The sequence below is a fragment of the Phodopus roborovskii genome, unplaced genomic scaffold (assembly GCF_943737965.1).
Source record: "Phodopus roborovskii unplaced genomic scaffold, PHOROB, whole genome shotgun sequence".
In the NCBI taxonomy this organism is placed as follows: Eukaryota; Metazoa; Chordata; class Mammalia; order Rodentia; family Cricetidae; genus Phodopus; species Phodopus roborovskii.
The window spans coordinates 29,674,253-29,692,004 of NW_026125052.1; the positions used below are offsets into that span (position 1 = coordinate 29,674,253).

The 17,752-nt window shown below is 46.2% G+C and overlaps 1 pseudogene; it reads left to right on the forward strand.

The window, feature by feature from the left end:
• Positions 1-5,800: 5,800 nt before the first annotated feature.
• Positions 5,801-5,942, forward strand: LOC127221907 (uncharacterized; annotated as a pseudogene).
• The last annotated feature ends 11,810 nt before the right edge of the window (positions 5,943-17,752 follow it).

The following is a 17,752-nucleotide window of genomic DNA, read 5'->3' on the forward strand; positions in this document are numbered from 1 at the left end:
TTGGCTCATGTCTTTGATTCCTTTGATTCTTTTTTTTTTTTTTGAACAAGTTTCTTTTCTTTTTCTTTTCTTTTTAAGATTTATTTATTATGTATACAGTGTTCTGTGTGCATGTACAGCTGCAGGCCAGAAGAGGGCACCAGATCTCATTACAGATGGTTGTGAGCCACCATGTGGTTGCTGGGAATTGAACTCAGGACCTCTGGAAGAGCAGCCAGTGCTCTTAACCACTGAGCTGTCTCTCCAGCCCCACCATGCCCTCTGGCTGGCCCTGAACTTATGGTCATGCCTCTTCCTCCCAAGTACTGGGATAACAGATCTGCCCTATCACACCCAGCTGAAAACTACCCTGAATATATTTTCACCGTCCATAGGAGGATATTTTCAAGGAGTACTTGCTAAATTCTGACTCCCACACGAATGCTGTGGCATCAGTACAAGTCTGCATGTACATGCACAGACACAGTCAATGTGATAAAACAAATTTTAAAATGTACAGGCGGTATCTCAAACTATTCTCTCTCGACGGGCATTGGTGGAGCACTCGGGAGGCAGAGGCAGGCGGATCTCTGTGAGTTCGAGGCCAGCCTGGTCTACAGAGTGAGTTCCAGGACAGACTCCAAAACAATACAGAGGAATCCTGTCTCTAAAAAAACAAAAAAACCCTATTCTCTCTCTCCCTCCAGGGTTTCTCCTAAAACAGTCCTGGCTGTCCTGGAACTCACTTTGTAGATGAGGCTGGCCTGGAATTTACTGAGATCCCCTGCCTCTGACTCCTAAGTGCTGGGATTAAAGGTATGTCACCATGTCTGCCTCCATTATTTCTTACTATTTCTCAGGTCCCTCCGAGAAGGGACATTCCACTGCTGACTCATAGCAGAGCAACTTGCTCCTGGCAGACAAGTAACTCCTGTGGAACTCAAGACCATCACTGCCCAGACCTGGAGTTTGATGCATCTTATCTCATGCTTTATAGAAAACTATGTTCCTCGGCGGGAGAGATGGTGACTCAACAGATGGCACTGGCTGCTGTTCCAAAGGGCCTGGGTTTGATTCCCAGCACCCACATGGCAGCTCAAGATGGTCTGTAACTCCAGTTCCAGGGGTTCTGATGCGCCCTTCTGGGCTCCATGAGCATTGCACATACATGTTGCACAGATACATGCAGGTAAAAACACTCATGCGCATAACATAATAATAAAAATTTTTACCTGGGCATGGGACAGCACACATATTTAAACCCAACACTCAGGAGGCAGAGGGAGGCAAATATCTGTACTCAGCACCATCCTGATCTATGAAGTGACCTGTCTTTTAAAAAAAGGTGGGGGGTTGCTGGAGAGATGGCTCAGTGCTGAAGAACATTGACTACTCTTCTAGAGGACCTGGGTTTAATTCCCAGCACTCACATGGCAGCTCACTGTCTGTAATTCCAGTTCCAGGATATCTGGAATGAACGCAGCGAGCGCGCGCGCACACACATACACACACACACTAAAACAAATTTTAAAATATTCCTAAAGCCAGTCTGGTCTACATAGCAAGTTATAGACCAGATTGGAATTCACAATGAGGCCTTGTGAATGTCAAAAAAAAAAAAAAAAAAAATGCAGCCAGGTGGTGGTGGTACACACCTTTAATTGCTTAACTGCAGCACTCGGGAGAAAAAGGCGGGTGGATCCATGTGAGTTCGAGGCCAGCCTGGCCTACAGAGTGAGTTCTAGGACAGCTAGGGATGTTACAAAACAAACAAAAACAGCACATTTCAATTGTTGCTGTTTCTGTTTTATTGAGGCAAAGTCTCAGTAGGTACCCAAGACAAGCCTCAAACTTGTGATCCTTCTGCCACGGCCTCCAAGGGCTGGGATCACAGGCGTGTGCTACCTCACCTGGTGATACAGTTTTTGTTTGTCAGCACTGAGGTCTGAAGGCAGGCATGCAAGACCAGAATCTTCTGATAAGTCACATTCCCAGCCCTCCAGCGTTACTGGAAGAACAATTTCAAGATACCATAGTGGCTAGTCCTTGTCACAAGAGTAAGAGAGGAGGGAAGTTCAGTTAAGAAAATGCCTCCATGAGCCTAGAGCCGGGCAGTGGTGGCTCATGCCTTTAATTCTACCACCAGGAGGCAAAAAGCAGGCGGATCTCTTGAGTTTGAGACCAGCCTGGTCTACAGAGTGAGTTCTAGGACAGCCTCCAAAGCTACAGAGAAACCCTGTCTTGAAACCCCACCCCCCAAAAACTAAACCCTGATAGGCAAGCCTGTAGGGCATTTTTCTTAATTAGTGATTGATGGGGGAGGGTCCAGACCATCATGGATGATGTCCCCTGGACTGGTGGTCCTGGGTTCTATAAGAAAGCAGGCTGGCCGGGTGGTGGCGCAAGCCTTTAATCCAAGCACTCGGTGGGCAGAGGCAGGTGATCTCTGTGAGTTTTAGGCCAGCATGGTCTATAGAGTGAGTTCCAGGACAGGCTCCAAAGCCACAGAGAAACCGTCTCAAAAAAAAAAAAAAGCAAGCAGGAACAGGCTGAGCAAGCATCAGCTCCTGCCTCCAGGTTCCTGCCCTGTTTAAGTTCCTGTTCTGACATCTGTCAATTAGAACTCTGAGAAGTACAAGTTAAAGGAAACCCCTCCTCTCCCCCCCCAAGATGATTTTGATTATGATGTTTGATCACAGCAATAGTAACCCTAACTAAGACACTCATGTTGAGGACCATACATGTCACCATTAATTAGAGAGTAATTAGTGCGTGATACAATCATGACACTTCTGTGTGGGAACAGGGGATCCAGTGTTCTGGTGCTGTTCCTAAAGAGACTGGGAGATTATGGCAGTTCCCTTTGTTGCCGTTAGATGTCACTCTAGACTAGACAGGCAGGAGCAGTCTTGGCGGTTGTAAAGCTAACTATAAAGGAATGCTGCCGTTTGGCTCCAAAAATGGATTTGACCTCGCTGCTGGGACTTGCCGCTCTTCGAGTGCCAGGAAACAGCGTTTGCCAGGGCCCAGCCACTGAGGACAGAGGAAATATCCAGTTGCATCCCGTGCAATGGAAACCCTCTCTCACCCTCCCTACCTTGGAGTCTTTGTTCACCACGAGTTTCAATACTTTGTGGTTCCAAGAGAACATAACTAATATTTTCCCACTTATTTAATAAGTTCCATAGCTGCATTTTCCTCCTGCCTTCTTGAGGGAGTGAAACATAGCTTTGGCCCAGAGCGGGACCTAGGTTCTCTTCTCAACTGGTTCTAGAAGACACAGTGGCAAGAGCTAGATCTGATGTCCTTTTTTTCTTCTTTTTCTTTCTCCTCCTCCTCTTCCTTCTCCTCTTTTTCTTTTGAGAAAAGTCTGCACACACACACACACACACACACACTTTGTAGTTCTCTAGGTGAAAGTATTGCTATTTGGCAGGGTCTCGTGTATTGCATGCAGCACTATGTGGTCCAAGTTGATGGAATTCCTCATTCTCCTGCTTCTACCTTCCAAGCTTTGGGATCACAGGCCTGTACTACCAAGACTGGCAAGGACCCTTTTATCCGGTAAGGATCTTCAATGTCTGAAGATTTTATGCCAAGACAACATAATACATATCATGTTTTGTTTAGAGTTTGACCTTGGCGAAATAGAAACTCTTTTAAAGGTGTTAGTGAAGCCAGGTGGTGGTGGCACATGACTTTAATCCCAGCACTCGGGAGGCAGAGGCAGGTGAATCTCTGTGAGTTCAAAACCAAACAGGTCTATAGAGCGAGTTCCAGGGCAGCTAGGACTGTTAAACAGAGAAACCCTGTCTTGAAATAGCAAAAATTAGTGTCCACTTACTTTAGCTCAGTTGGTACAGTGCTTGCCTAGCAAGAAGGAAACCCTGGTTTAGATCCCCAGTGCCACATAAAACTAGCCATGGCGGCACATGCCTGTAATCCCAGTACTCAAGAGGTAGAGGCAGGAGGATCAGAATATCAATATAATCCTTGGCTATACCCAGTGCAAAGTCAGCCTGGAATAAACAGACTTTTGTCTCCAAAAAAGGGAGGGGCCTCAATTTAAAATAGCATCACTATTATTACAACGAGGTCATGACATGAAGAAAATTATCAGTCAGGATGAGGAGGTAAATGAGCAGCCTGAACCAGGCTTTCACTGGGACCCAGGTCTGCCTGAGCAGCTGGACCACAGAGAGAGAAGGTGACGTGACATGATGAAAACCCACCACTTTGGTGGTGACGGACATGGTTCATTGGCTGTGCTTCGTATAATATAGAGCTAAAGGCTTGAGCTGACAACTAGAATGTCAAGACCATTATGCTTGCCTGTACCCTTCTTATGGCTACACTACAAATAAGGAGATAACCAACTGCTAGCGGAGTCTATGTGTGGAGCGGGTGTTTGGGTTTTTGTTTTGTTTTTCCTTTTCCAGACAGGGTTTTTCTGTGTAGCCCTGGCTGCCCTGGAACTCACCTTGTAGACCAGGACTCACTCTGGCTCGACCTCTCTCTGCCTCTGCCTCCCAAGCGCTGGGATTAGAGGTGTGCACCACCAACTCCTAGCTTTGTTTTGAAGAAATTTTACATTTACTTTTATTTTTATTTTATGTGTATGAGTGTTTGGCCTGCCCATGTATTCCAGAAGCCTTCAGAGTGTAGAACATATCAGATCCCCTGGAACTGGAGTTACAGTTGTGAGCTGCCATGTGAATTCTGGAACCCAAACCCAGGTCCTTTGCAAAAGCTGTAAGATTTTTTTTTTTAAACTTTGTTTTTTTATGTGCATTGGTATCAAGGTGTCAGATCCTCAGGAATCTGTTACAAACAGTTGTGAGATGCTTTGTGGGTGCTGGGAATTGAACCCCAGTTCCCTGGAGGAGCAGCCATCCTTCCAGCCCCACTACAAGTTTTTTTTTTTTTTTTTCTTGAAGATTCTCACCATATAGCCCTGACTGCCAGGGAAGTTTTTATACAGATTGGGTAAGCTCCAAACTCATGGAGATGCTCTGTGCCTGACTCTAAGCATGCCCAGTCTGTTTCATCTGAAAATAGAATAGAGCAAGGTGTGGTGGCTCCTTGCTGGAGTGAGAGTCAAGACAAAAATTCAAGGTCACTCTCAGCAACGTACTAAATCTAAGGCCTGGCTGGGCTACGCAAGAACCTGTTTCCAAAAGAAAAACAAAAAGTAGGATTATTTACTTATCAGTTCCAAGGCTTTTATGGTTTTATTTGTTGTTTTTTTGGAAACAAGGTTTTTCTGTGTGATAGCCCTGGCTCTCCTGGAACTAGCTCTGTAGACCAGGCTGGCCTCGAACTCACAGAGATTCACTGCCTCGGCCTCCCAAGTGCTGGGATCAAAGGTGTGCACCACCACTGCCTGGCCTGTGTTTATGCTTTTATAATCCTTCCATTTCACCTAGCTGAATACGTCAGGTATGTGTGCAAAGCCTTTGGAGATGCAGGGATCCCTTCTCTGCTCTGCCTCGAGTTGCAAGGGTGAAGCTCTCAAGGCTTGCTGGAAATAACCAGTTCTCAAATGGTTGGCTCTGCCCAAGAAACCAAATTAACATGCACATTCGATTCTTAGGATAATTAAATCTCTGCAAGCATCATGCGCTAAAAATCAATATAAATACCAGAACTGCCTGGCAACCAGAAGGGACAGTATTACTCACCCTTATATTTATGTATGTCAGATGGGGAACAACATTCGCTTTATATAGCTGTACTTATGTACACACACAGGCAAAGACGCACTGGGCAAGCAACTTCCATACATGGAAGATGAAAGAGATGTGAAAGGTACAGCTCATGCCTGCAGCCAAGTGGCCCACCAGGCTCCTTTCTGCATGGGGGCCTGGGATGCAATGGCTGCAAGGAGGTAGCAGCCTCCTTGGTGGTGCAGGCAGGCAGACTGTTGCCTGGCTGAGCTGTCCTGAGGGGTTTTGGAGACAGTTTTCTGGTAGCTATTCTTATCTCCGATCACAATGCTGTCCCCGGCTTAGATTCCAGACAGGTGTTCAGTATGTCTTCGGGAAGCTGCAAGGCACAGTGAACCAGATCAGGTCATCATGTCCCTCTGTACCAACCTGTGGGATAAGGAACGTATGTTTGAGACCTTTTGTAGGGCCAAGTGCAAGTCCCCTGGCTGTTATAAAATGCATCTCTCAAAGAAGTGGGGCTTTGCCGGGCCATTGGTGGCTCACTCCTTTGATCCCAGCACTCGGGAGGCAGAGGCAGGCAGATCTCTTTGAGTTCTAGGCCAGCCTGGTCTGCAGAGCCAGTGCCAGGACAGGCTCCAAAGCCACAGAGAAACCCTGTCACCAAGTTTAATGTAGATGAGTTCAGGACTGGGGAACTGAGAAGCAATTGGTCCCTGATAGCTATGGGGTGAAATATATCCCTAATCATGATCCTCTGGACAAGTGGCAGCCCTGGCCTTTGGAGGGTTTGCACTGTGCTTTGTCCTTCAGGCCACCAAGTCATTTCCAGTAATAAATTTCACAGCTCGTCTGCCTAAAGAAACCAAACAAGACAAAGAATAGTACATGAGTCTCTAAGGAGGCAGGCAAGGTAAAACTACATCTGAAATGTCATCATTCAGGGTTCGGCAGCAGGAGGATTTCTGTTTTGATATTGGCCTGGGACACATAACTGAGATTGATTATTTTCACTAATTTTACTTTATGTGTGAGTGTTTTGCCTTCATGTATGTCTGTAGAGTGTCACCTGCTTGCTTAGTGTCTGCAGAGGTCAGAAGTGGGCATTGGATCCCTGTACCTGAAATTATGGTAACGTGTGTTACCACATGGGTGCTAGAAACTGAACCCAGGTCCTCTGCAAGAGCAACAAGTGCTCTTAACCACTGAGCATCTCTCCAGCCCCAATGAGACTCTGTGTGTGTGTGTGTGTGTGTGTGTGTGTATGTATCTGAGTGTGTGTGTATGTGTGTGTGTATCTGAGTGTGTGTGTGTGAATGTATGTGTGTGTGTATGTGTGTGTGTATGTATCTGAGTGTGTGTGTATGTGTGTGTGTATCTGAGTGTGTGAGTGTGTGTGTGTGATATGCTATGGGGTGTAACCCTGTGGCAGAGCACTTTTCTAGAATGTATGATATTCTGAAGAGAGAAAGGAATGAAGGAAGGAAGGAGGGAGGGAGAGAGGGAAGGAAGGAAGGAAGGAGCTACGTGGGAGTCACTCCTGATGTCGTCAACATAAGAAGTTCATCAGTCTGGCCTGGTCTGAAGTCAAAGGAGGAGAGGCCTGAACCATAAGAGTGAGAGCTAGGAGTTGGGCACGAGCATCAGTGGGAGGGGAAGGAACTGGAGTGGGGTTTCCTCTGGTTTTAAAGGGGGCCCTGGCTTTGAGGAGATGACTCAGCAAGTGAGGACCACCTATAAAAATCCAGGCGCAGAACTGTGCACCTATCATCTCATACCTGGGCAGAGAGAGGGAGCTTACGGGGCCTGGTTAACCGATCTACTCCAATTGTTGACTTCAGGTTCAGTGAGAGATCCTGTCTTAGAAAAGAAAGTAGAGAGAAATTAAAAAGGGGCATTTAATATTAACTTCCGGCCTACACACACACACACACACACACACACACACACACACACACACAAACAAATACATGGATAAAATTTTAACGAGCTTGTCCATGTGTAAGTAGTTGATAGAGTGTCACCATTGTGTTCCTTATAGGGAACTAGACATGTTCTAGCTTAGTGGGTTCAAGACAGCTCTGAGTAGGATTTTGTATTGTTGGGAGTTTTCCCTTTATTATTAGCGTGTGTGTGTGTGTGTGTGTGTGTGTGTGTGTGTGCACAATCTTTGTGTGTGCACGTATGTGTCATGGCTCCCTACCTCTCCCCCTTTTGAAAAATATGAATGCTGAAATCTGGGATATGATTCTGAGGTGCAGATCCTCTTTCAGCTGGGGTGATTAGACATCTGTTCGTTTGGCAGGACACTAGAGAGATGTCACCTAAGTAATTAACCTATTAACAGCATGACAGCAAATAGCCCTGTTTGCCCCATGAACAGTTGCCCTTAGGACTGAAACTGGGCTAGGTTCTCCAAGTCCATCAATGTAAGATGTCTTTTGGAAGGCAGCTATGCTTACCACTATATCACTAACGAAGGCAAGATCTCCTTGGGAAGCCAGCAAGATGGTCCATTGAGTAGCAGCACTTTCCACCAAGCCTGACTCACCCGGGTTGTCCTTTGACCTTCCTACGCACACTCGAGGGAACATATCGGAAGGGACCTTGGGTTTTAGATAAGATCTCCAATTATTGTCCCCTCTACCCTCTCCTTGGGACCCTCCAGCAGCTGAAAGAGAAGCTATGTGACCTCAAGTATCTATGCCCAGGAGGCAAGAAAGGAACCTAAACCGAGGGGAATGTAGACAATGTGGGCTTGGCGAGTGGAGAATGCCGGGCATGAGCCACTGTCCAGAGTTCAGATCTGCAAGCTTGCCTTAGCCCCTCCCTGACACCCTTCGTGAAAGATGAAGCCAGGAGCCTCCCCAGAGAGCCTCTTTGCCCTGAGAGTAGTGATCCCTGCTTCTGAATCATATTGCTTTTCTGAGCCCACGTGTCTTATTATAGCTAGAACGATTTCATCCCGTCTGGCACAGGCCAGAGAAGTAAATATACTGTCAAAACACTCCCTATACTTAGGGTCCAATAGGAGTGCACAGACAGCTGTTTTATTATCAAACCACTCAGCCACATGCTTAGCAAGGCATTTTGTTTGTGTCTTTGTTTTTCTGGTACTGGGGGTAGAGCCCATGGACAAGTACTCTCCCACAGAGTGACAACCCCAAATCTCCTTTTACTACTTTTTACTTTTGAAGCAGCGTCTCTTTAAGTTGCCCAGGCTAGCCCAGAACCCACTCTGCACCCCAAGCCAACCTTGAACTTGAGACCCTCCCACTTCAGCTGCCCAGACAGCTGAGATAACAGACTTGCACCATCAGGCCCAGCTGTGACCACGCTCACATCCAGTGCTCTTCAAGAGGAATTTCTTTCCAAAGCTGATTTTCTGGGTTTTGTTGTTTTGTTTTGTTTTTCAAGACAGGGTTTCTCTGTGTAGCCCTGGCTGTCCTGGAACTCACTTTGTAGACAAGGCTGGCCTTGAACTCAGAGACCCACCTGCTCTGCCTCCTAAAGGCATGGAGACTAAAGGCATGTGCTACCATTGCCCAGCTGATTTTTTTTTTAACTCAGTGATTTAGTGTGCTATACTGTGGACCTTTTCCCATGTGAAAATCTTTTTTTTCAATAATCACAGAGATTTCATGAACTACATTGTCAGATTTCTGTGATTCCTTTGACAAATTCTGTTGATGGACTGATACAGTTTGATATACTAAAAGATGTGGTGATATTTTGTTTGTGCTCTAACAAATAAAGCTTGCCAGAAGAGGGCCCAGCTAGCTATAGTTAACTATAGAGGCCAGGCAGTGGTGATACACACCTTTAATCCCAGAACTTGGGAGGAAGAAGCAGGAAGATCAGTAGTTGAAGGTACCCTGGGCTACATGAGATGGAATCTGTCTAAATGAGGACAGAGCCAGGGGTGGTGGTGGCTCACCCCTTTAATCCCAGCATCAGGGAGGTGGAGACCGGATCTCAAGGGCATCCAGTCTCGCCCATTCAGGTCTGAGGATTTGGCAGCGGGAAGAACTAGCAGCTGGCTGCTCTGCTTCTCTGATCTTTCAGCTTTACCTGGATATTTCTGACGTTGGGTTGATGTGGGATGTCCTTCTGGATGCTGAGAATATGTGTTAGCTTTATTGGCTGATGAATAAAGCTATTATGGCCTATGGTAGGGCAGAATATAGCTGGGCGGGAAATCCAAGCAGAATTACGGGGAGAAAGAAAGAAGGTGAAGTTTGGGAGACACTAGCAGCCCCTAGAGAAGCAAGATGTGAGGTAATAAGCATGGCCTTTTGGTGATACACAGATTAATAGAAATGGGTTCATTTAAGTTGTAAGAGTTAGTAAAAGCCTGAGCCATCAGTTAAATATTTACAATTTAAGTAAGACTCTGAACGGTATTCAGAAACTGGCGAGTGGGAGAGAATTTTCCAGTTACACTGGATTTTTATTATTAAGACCAATTAGAATTTGAGCTACAATAGACAGTTTGGGAGTTTACAGCCTTTAACATAGTATACTTTAAAACAAAGTGTTAATGAGAATTTCTGGAAGGCGATGCAGGAAATTTGTATTGGTGCCCCCAGGAGATCCAAAAGAGGAGGTATGGGACAGGGTGGGAGGGGACCAAGCTTCCACTTCTTTTATTTATTTATTTTTGAGACAGGGTTTCTCTGTGTAGCCCTGGTTGTCACAGAACTCAATTTGTAGACCAGGCTGACCTTGAACTCACAGAGATCTGCCTGCCTCTGTCTCTGAGCGCTGGGATTAAGGGTGTGCACCACCACTGCCTGGCCAATCTTCTATTCTTTACCTCTTTATACTTTTTAAATATTTAGTTGTAGGTATTATTTGTTCCAAAATAAAGGGTACATTTAAAATTAAAGGCACATGCCTTTAATCTGCAGCAGAGGCAGGCAGACCTCTGTGAGTTTGAGGCCAGCCTGGTCTGTAGAGCAAAGTCCCAGGACAGGCTCCAAAGCTAAAGAGAAACCCTGTCTTGAAAACCTCACCCCCCCCCAAAATTTAAATTACATTTTTGTGTGTGTGTGTGTGTGTGTGTGTGTGTGTGTGTATGCGCGCAGGTGCCACAGCATGAGTGTGATGGTTCAGACTGTAACTTGTAGGAGTCTGTTCTCTTCCCTCTTTCTGCCATGTGGATCCTAGGAATTGAACTCTGGTCCTCAGGCTTGACCGTAACACCTTTGTGTTGTGAGATGGCCCACAACCCAGCATCCAAATAACTAACTACACGGAGGCGTGTTCTTAGTAATGAGTGCCCAACCTCAGCTTGGCTTCTTTCTTGCCAGCTTTTCTTAAATTATCCCATCTATCTTTGGCCTTGGGCTTTTATCTTTCTTTATTCCTGAATGCCTTTCCTTTCTTACTCCGTGTCTGGCTGGGCGGCCCCTATGTCCTCTCCTTATTCTCTTCTTGCTCTTTTCATGGTCATTCTCCTTCTATTTATCCTCTCTGCCTGCCAGCCCCACCCCTCCAGCCCCACCCATCCTTGCTCCTGCCTCGCTATTGGCCACTCAGCTCTTTATTAGACCCCCAGGTGTTTGAGAATGGCAAAGGATCAGATTTGCAGAGTCACATCACACACCTGAAACAAAGTGCTACCACGCCCTTCCTCACTGAGTCACCTCAGCAGCCATTTGCAAATTTTTGATACATCCTTTAATGTTTGTAAAATTCCGCGTGAAGCTTAATTTGTTTTCCCTACCAGGTCAGACTCCCCTTTGTTACTGCTCTCCCTCTCTTTCCCAGCTCCTCCCCTCACCAGTCACCATAACCACATCTGTCCTTTACCGACCAAGAGACCCACAAACCCTGTGTCTGGTTTAAGGGCAAAGCTCTTGGGCTCTGAGCAAAGCTCTGGGGATCAGAGTAACTCCACAGGACAATCCCCCTATGTCTCTAGTTGTTTCTATGGACACAAGAAGAAAGGACAGGGCTACAGTAAGAAATAACCAGGCAGCCTGCCATTTGAGAGGGGGCTGGGGAGGGCCAGGTGGAGTGACAGCTGATAGTCTTCCATACTCTCTCACAAAGCCTCCGCTACCCCAAGATAGAAGAGGCTTTTTATCAACAGTCATCAATTACGACAACTTCTTTGTAGTGACAACCCTGGCAGGAATCTAGAAATTATCTTTAAATAAACCTGCCTTCCCTCACATAGCTTATTCTCACTGTCGGGATGCTTTATAAGAATATCCTCGATAAACTTGGCTATTCTGGAGCATTGGCACAGGCACATATCAGGCTGTCAGATAGTCTCTCTGTGCACATCTTCACCCAGCAGCCTGGGGAGACGATGCCTTTGATGTGCAGACCCCGGATGCAGCATGGAGCAGGGTTCCAGGTCAGCAGGCCCTGTCCAGGGTAGAGTACCTGAGTTAAATGGTCAAGTATGGTGGTGGCCAGGCCTTTAATCCCAGTACTAGGGTGATAGAAGCAGGTGGATCTCTGAGTTCAAATCCAGCCTGGTCTACAGATCGAGTTCAAGGACAGCCAGGACTACACAGAGAAGCCCTGTCTTGAAAAACATTAAAACAAACAAACAATAGGATCCAAGTTTATATTCACTCCTTTGTAAAAGCTGGGTATGCAACGATCCTGCAGCCTTAGCACCCACAGGCAGCTAGGCGAGCTAAACTTGTGTTATGTTCAGTGAGAGATTCTACTTATAAATAAATAAGGTGGAGGGTGTAGAGGAAGAGGCCTGATGTGCTCCTCTGTACTCTGCACGTATGCACAGTGCACACACAGGTCAGGACACCTTGGGAACGCCAGTTCTCTTTCCACCATGTAGACCTCAGGAACTGAACCCAAGAGTCAGGCATGCCAGAAAGTTCCTTCACCTGCTGTGCCATCTCAGCCGCCCCCACACACAGACTTTCAGAAATTTGAACTAAAGGTGCATAGTGGCTAATAGAGACTTTCTTTGACAAATCAAGAATTATCCCATACATTGGGGTTTCTTTCTTCCTTCCTTCCTTCCTTTTTTTTTTCCTTTAACTTTAACCCTTTTTTTTAAAAAAACCCTAAGGAGAAAAACAAAACAAAACAAAAAAAAAAAAAAAAAAAAAAAAAGCACACCATATTCAAATGCTCCTTATTGAGAGAGATTAAATACTAAGAAATAAGACTTAGTTGGACAGAAGTGAGTTTTGAAGGGCCACAAGCTATTATTATACTAAGATAATTTCATCTTCTCAGAATGATTTTTCTTTTTCTCTTTTAAAGGGCCAGTATTTCTGTCGTGGAAGATGCATATGTTAGAGGAAGCTCAGAAGTTTGTCTTTAGGGGATTTACTTTGTCATCTTGTTTTTTGGGGGGGAGTTGTTTTTTGAGACAGGGTTTCTCTGTAGCTTTGGAGCCTGTCCAAACTTGCTCTGTAGACCAGGCTGGCCTCCAACTCACAGAGATCCACCTGCCTCCACCTCCCAAGAGCTGGGATCAAAGGTGTGACCACCAATGCCTGGCTCAGTCTGCTTTTTTTTTTTGAGGCAGGGTTTCTCTGTATTGCTTTGGAGCCTGTCCTGGAACTCACGCTGTAGACCAAGCAGGCCTTGAACTCACAGAGATTCATTCACCTGCCTCTGCCTCTGTCTCTGCCTCCTGAGTGCTGGGACTGAGGCGTGTGCCACCACACCTTGATCATATTTACTTTTGATAGTACATATGAAGAGATATGTCTAAAACTAACTTCACTGGGGCCAGAGAGACAGCTCAGTGCTTAAAAGCACTCAGTACTCTTTGTTTTGGTTTATTTGAGCCACGGTTTCTCAGCAGACCAGGCTGGCCTCAAGCTCAAAGATCTGCCTGCCTCTAACTCCTAGAGTGCTGGGGTTAAAGGTGTTAGCAATTAGTTAGCAATCAGTTAGCAATCAGTACTCTGGTAGAGGACCTGAGTTTGGATCCCAGCACCCACGTGGTAGCCCACAACTATTTGTAACTCCAGTTCTAGAGTCTCTAGCGTCCTTTTCTGGCCTCCCTGGGTACTAAGCATATACACACATGCAGGCCCCTTTTACAATGAATTCATGACCACCAGTTGATCAGAGCCCCCACAGTCATTACAGGCTTTCTTTTCTCCTGCCATTACATTCTTAGAACATTCCACAAGAACTTTAGTCATTCCTAGTTAGTCCTGAAGCTATGCAATAACCACTGCCATTAAATCTCTCCAGGGCTCTGACCCCTATCCTGGTGGGCCCTGGGGTCAACTAAATCTCAATTACTCTGGCATCTGCAGACAGGCATCTTTGATGAAGAGACTCTTCTGTATCCCTGGACTGGCCCAGCTGTTTACCAAGGATAAAGAGAGCAAGTTAGTGTCTTGTACCTTCAAGATAAGCCTGGCTTTTCCTTTTCCTTCGAGCTGGACTGACACATTTGAATCGGCTGGGATTACCAGGGGTGGGGGTGGTAGGCACCTGTTCCCTAAATAGCATGTCCCTTGCCTTGCAAACACAGACACAAAAGAAATCAACCCCTCACCTCTCCCACTGTGGAGGGGGTGATGAATGATGGGCTTAGAGTTTATTTTCAACCCATGGCCATTTACTCCGGGGACCTGAGTGAAGCTCTTAGTCTGTTTACCCCACATCCCTGCCTTCCAGAACACAGAGACATCGTCACTAACCTTGGTGAAAGAGAGGAGGAGCCTTAGATGGCCTGATCTGTGTGTAAACTCAAGGATTTATTACAAGAATTATAAACAGACCTGAACTTCAGCCCAATAAAGACATCCAGGAGTGGTAAAGTCCCTGTGGGTCTTTCTGAACGATGTGCTAGCCACACCCCATGATAAAATCAAAACAAAACCAAGGCAACAACCAGTGTTTGCTGGCCTTTTCACCCAAGAACGCTGCCTGCCCATTGTGTGTGCTCTGATTTCCCAGGGATGCCCCTGTGTTTATGTCCGACAATGATCTTCCAGCCAGCACTTTGCCAAGTGGCCCCGGCACTTTTGCTGGAGAAAGTGGCAAAGCTGAAGCAAATAGTGACAGTTTGGACATCTGACACCATGAGCCTGGCAAGGGACTGAGGAAATCCAAACAGGGCAGCCTCAAGGTGAGGTCTCAGGTACTACCTTTGAACCTGTCCCCAAGGCAGGTCTTTCTCTCACCTTCCTGACCCTGCTGAGACACACTGGCCTTGCAGATCCCACTGCCAACTTCTAACCTGTGGGCCCCATATCTGAAGATGCAGCAGGGTCTCTGGAAGGAGAGACCCATCCCTATGAGGGGATGAAGACAGCATCCTGAGGTGAGGTGAAGTGCAACGACCCTAACTGAAGATTGCAGAAAGGTATCAAATAGTCCTCAGTCTACTTGACTTCTAGAATTCTAGTTGTTTTGGATAAGCATTATCATGCTCCTAGGTATTGACAGCCCCTCTAGCCACCAACCTGCCGCCTTGAAAAATCCCTGCCTGGCTTAGAAAGAGTGCAGAGGATCTGAGGCTCTGATTGGCTCTCTTAGGAAAGGATTTGCAGTAGGAGTCTGTCATTGGCAAGTTTGTCCTCTGGGAATATCACCCATCAAGTCTCAGAGGCCATCTGTCACTGCTTGGTGTACTCAAAGTTGACCAGGCTCCTGGGTCAAGTAGTTACTGACTGAGCTACCCAAGACTCTCAAGACAGGGCTGGAGAGATGGCTCTACACTTGAGAGTATGTGCTGCACTGTAAGGGTAGGTTTTTCTGCCCACCGTTGGTCTCCCCCCCCCATGCCAGCCCCAATTAACACACAGATACTCTGTATTAGATATAATGCTGTTGGCCAGTTACTTGTTTCTTATCAGCTAGCTCTGTCTTAAGTATTAACCCATTCTTATTAATCTAAGTATTTCCACGTGGTCTTATCTTACGGGGAGTGGGGCAGGTGTCTGGTCTCCTCAGTCTCTCTATCTTGATTCCTCCCTACTACTTCCTGGAATCCTCCTTGTCTCCTAGTCCTGCCCATCTTGCTTTCCTATTGGCCAACAGTGCTTTATTCATTAACCAGTATGAGAAACATATTTACAGAATGACATCTCCCATCACTGCACTTCTGGAAGACCAGAGCTCAGTTCCCAGCACCCACATTAGACAGTTCACAACTGCCTATATCTCCAGGTCATGGGAATCCAGCAGCCTCTTCTGGTCTCCATTAACACACATGTTCTCTCTTTCAATTTAATTTAATTGAACACGTACGGGTGTTTTGCCCGCATGCACCATTTGCATGCCTGGTGCCGATGGAGGCCAGAAGAAGGTGTTAGGTCCCTGGGAACTGGAGTTACAGATGTTTGTGAGCCACCATGGTTGTTCTTTGTAAGAACAGTCAGTGCTCTTAATCACTGAGCCATCTCTCTGTTCCACAAATCTCTGGCCTCTGTGGGGGCCTACACACACTCAGTGCACATACATACGTGCAGCCAAAATACTCATAAATAAAATACATCTTAAAAAAATAACCTCTAGGAGCCGAAGAGATGACTCAATGGTTAAGAGCACTGACATCACTTCCAGGACAAGAGTTCAATTCCTGGCATCCACACACCATGTCACACCAATAAAATAAAAGTATATTAAAATAAATAAATAAGTAAACTTCCTGGGCAGTGGTGGTGCATGCATTAAATCCCAGCACTCTGGAAGCAGAGACAGGCAGCTCTTTCTGAGTTCCAGGCCAGCCTGGTCTACAGAATTCGTTGTAGGGCAAGCTCTAAAGCGACAGAGAAACTCTATCTCAAAAAACCAAAATTAGTAATAATAACCTCTAGACTAATATGTCAGCTAAACTGGTGATGGATTTCTCCACTCTAATAGGCAGTAGAACAAAGTAGTGGTGAACCTGGGCCTTGTACCCACACATCCTACAGTCCACTCCCAGGTGTTTGCCTAAGAGGAGCAAATATACTGTGCCTACAAATGTTCATACATAAATGCTCGCAGCAGCATGAGTCAAAACAGCCACAAAGTAGCAACAACTCGAATGCTCATCAGTGAATCGCTGGGCTGAATCGCTGCACCTGCATGCAATAGAATGTCATTCAGCGCCTTCTTCCTCTATGGCCGTCTGAAAGCAACTCTACAGGAGTCACCCATGGACGTTTGGCCAGGGTTCTCGATCTTGCAGCGTTTGCTCTCACCATCGTGGTGTGATCTATCGGGAAACACAGGCTGAACATGTGCTGTTAGTGTTTCTGTCACTACCCACACAGGTTTCATTAAGTTGGACTAAGCAACCCTGAATGGATTATTCAAGACCGTCTACCCAGTGACATAGTCATGCTAGTTTTTGGACATGAAGGTTATAAAAATAGAAAACTGTCAAAACTATCATTCATAAAAATAAGTGGAGTAGTGGATAAACTGTTGCAGGTGAGCCTGCTCAGACACCCCTTCGGGGAGGGGTTGAGGAAACGCAGCACCCACTTGGAGTAGCAGAGTGTGCTTTATTAAGTAAGGTCCTATTGGCTCAGGCGGCTGACTCCTGCTGCATTGTCCTTTCCTCCTTGGTGTCTCTGAGTCAGGTGTCTTTCCATCCTGCCATCTCTGGAAATTGAGGCATTGGCTCAGGGAGGAAGGCCTGCTGCGCATGCGCAGGCTCATGCAGGCAGGCCTGGGCACTGGGGCCAGGGCAACCGCGGCTTGGGTAAGCTGGCCAGAGTTTCTCCTACAATAAACCTTTAAAAAAATGCCACCTGGAGTTTCTCCTACAATAAACCTTTAAAAAAATATCACCTGGAGTTTCTCCTACAATAAACCTTTAAAAAATGCCACCTGGAGTTTCTCCTACAATAAACCTTAAAATAATATCACCTGGAGTTTCTCCTGCAATAAACCTTTAAAAAATGCCACCTGGCTGGGCGTTGGTGGCACATGCCTTTAATCCCAGCACTCGGGAGGCAGAGACAGGCAGATCTCTGTGAATTCAAGACCAGCCTGTCCACAAAAACTAGTTCCAGGACAGCCTCCAAAGCCACAGACAAACCCTGCCTCGAAAAACAAAACAAAGTATCACCAGTACGAGCCAGTAAAAGTCACAGAGTGAATGATCCTACTTACATGAAACATCCAGAGTAGATAAATCCACAAACACACAAAGT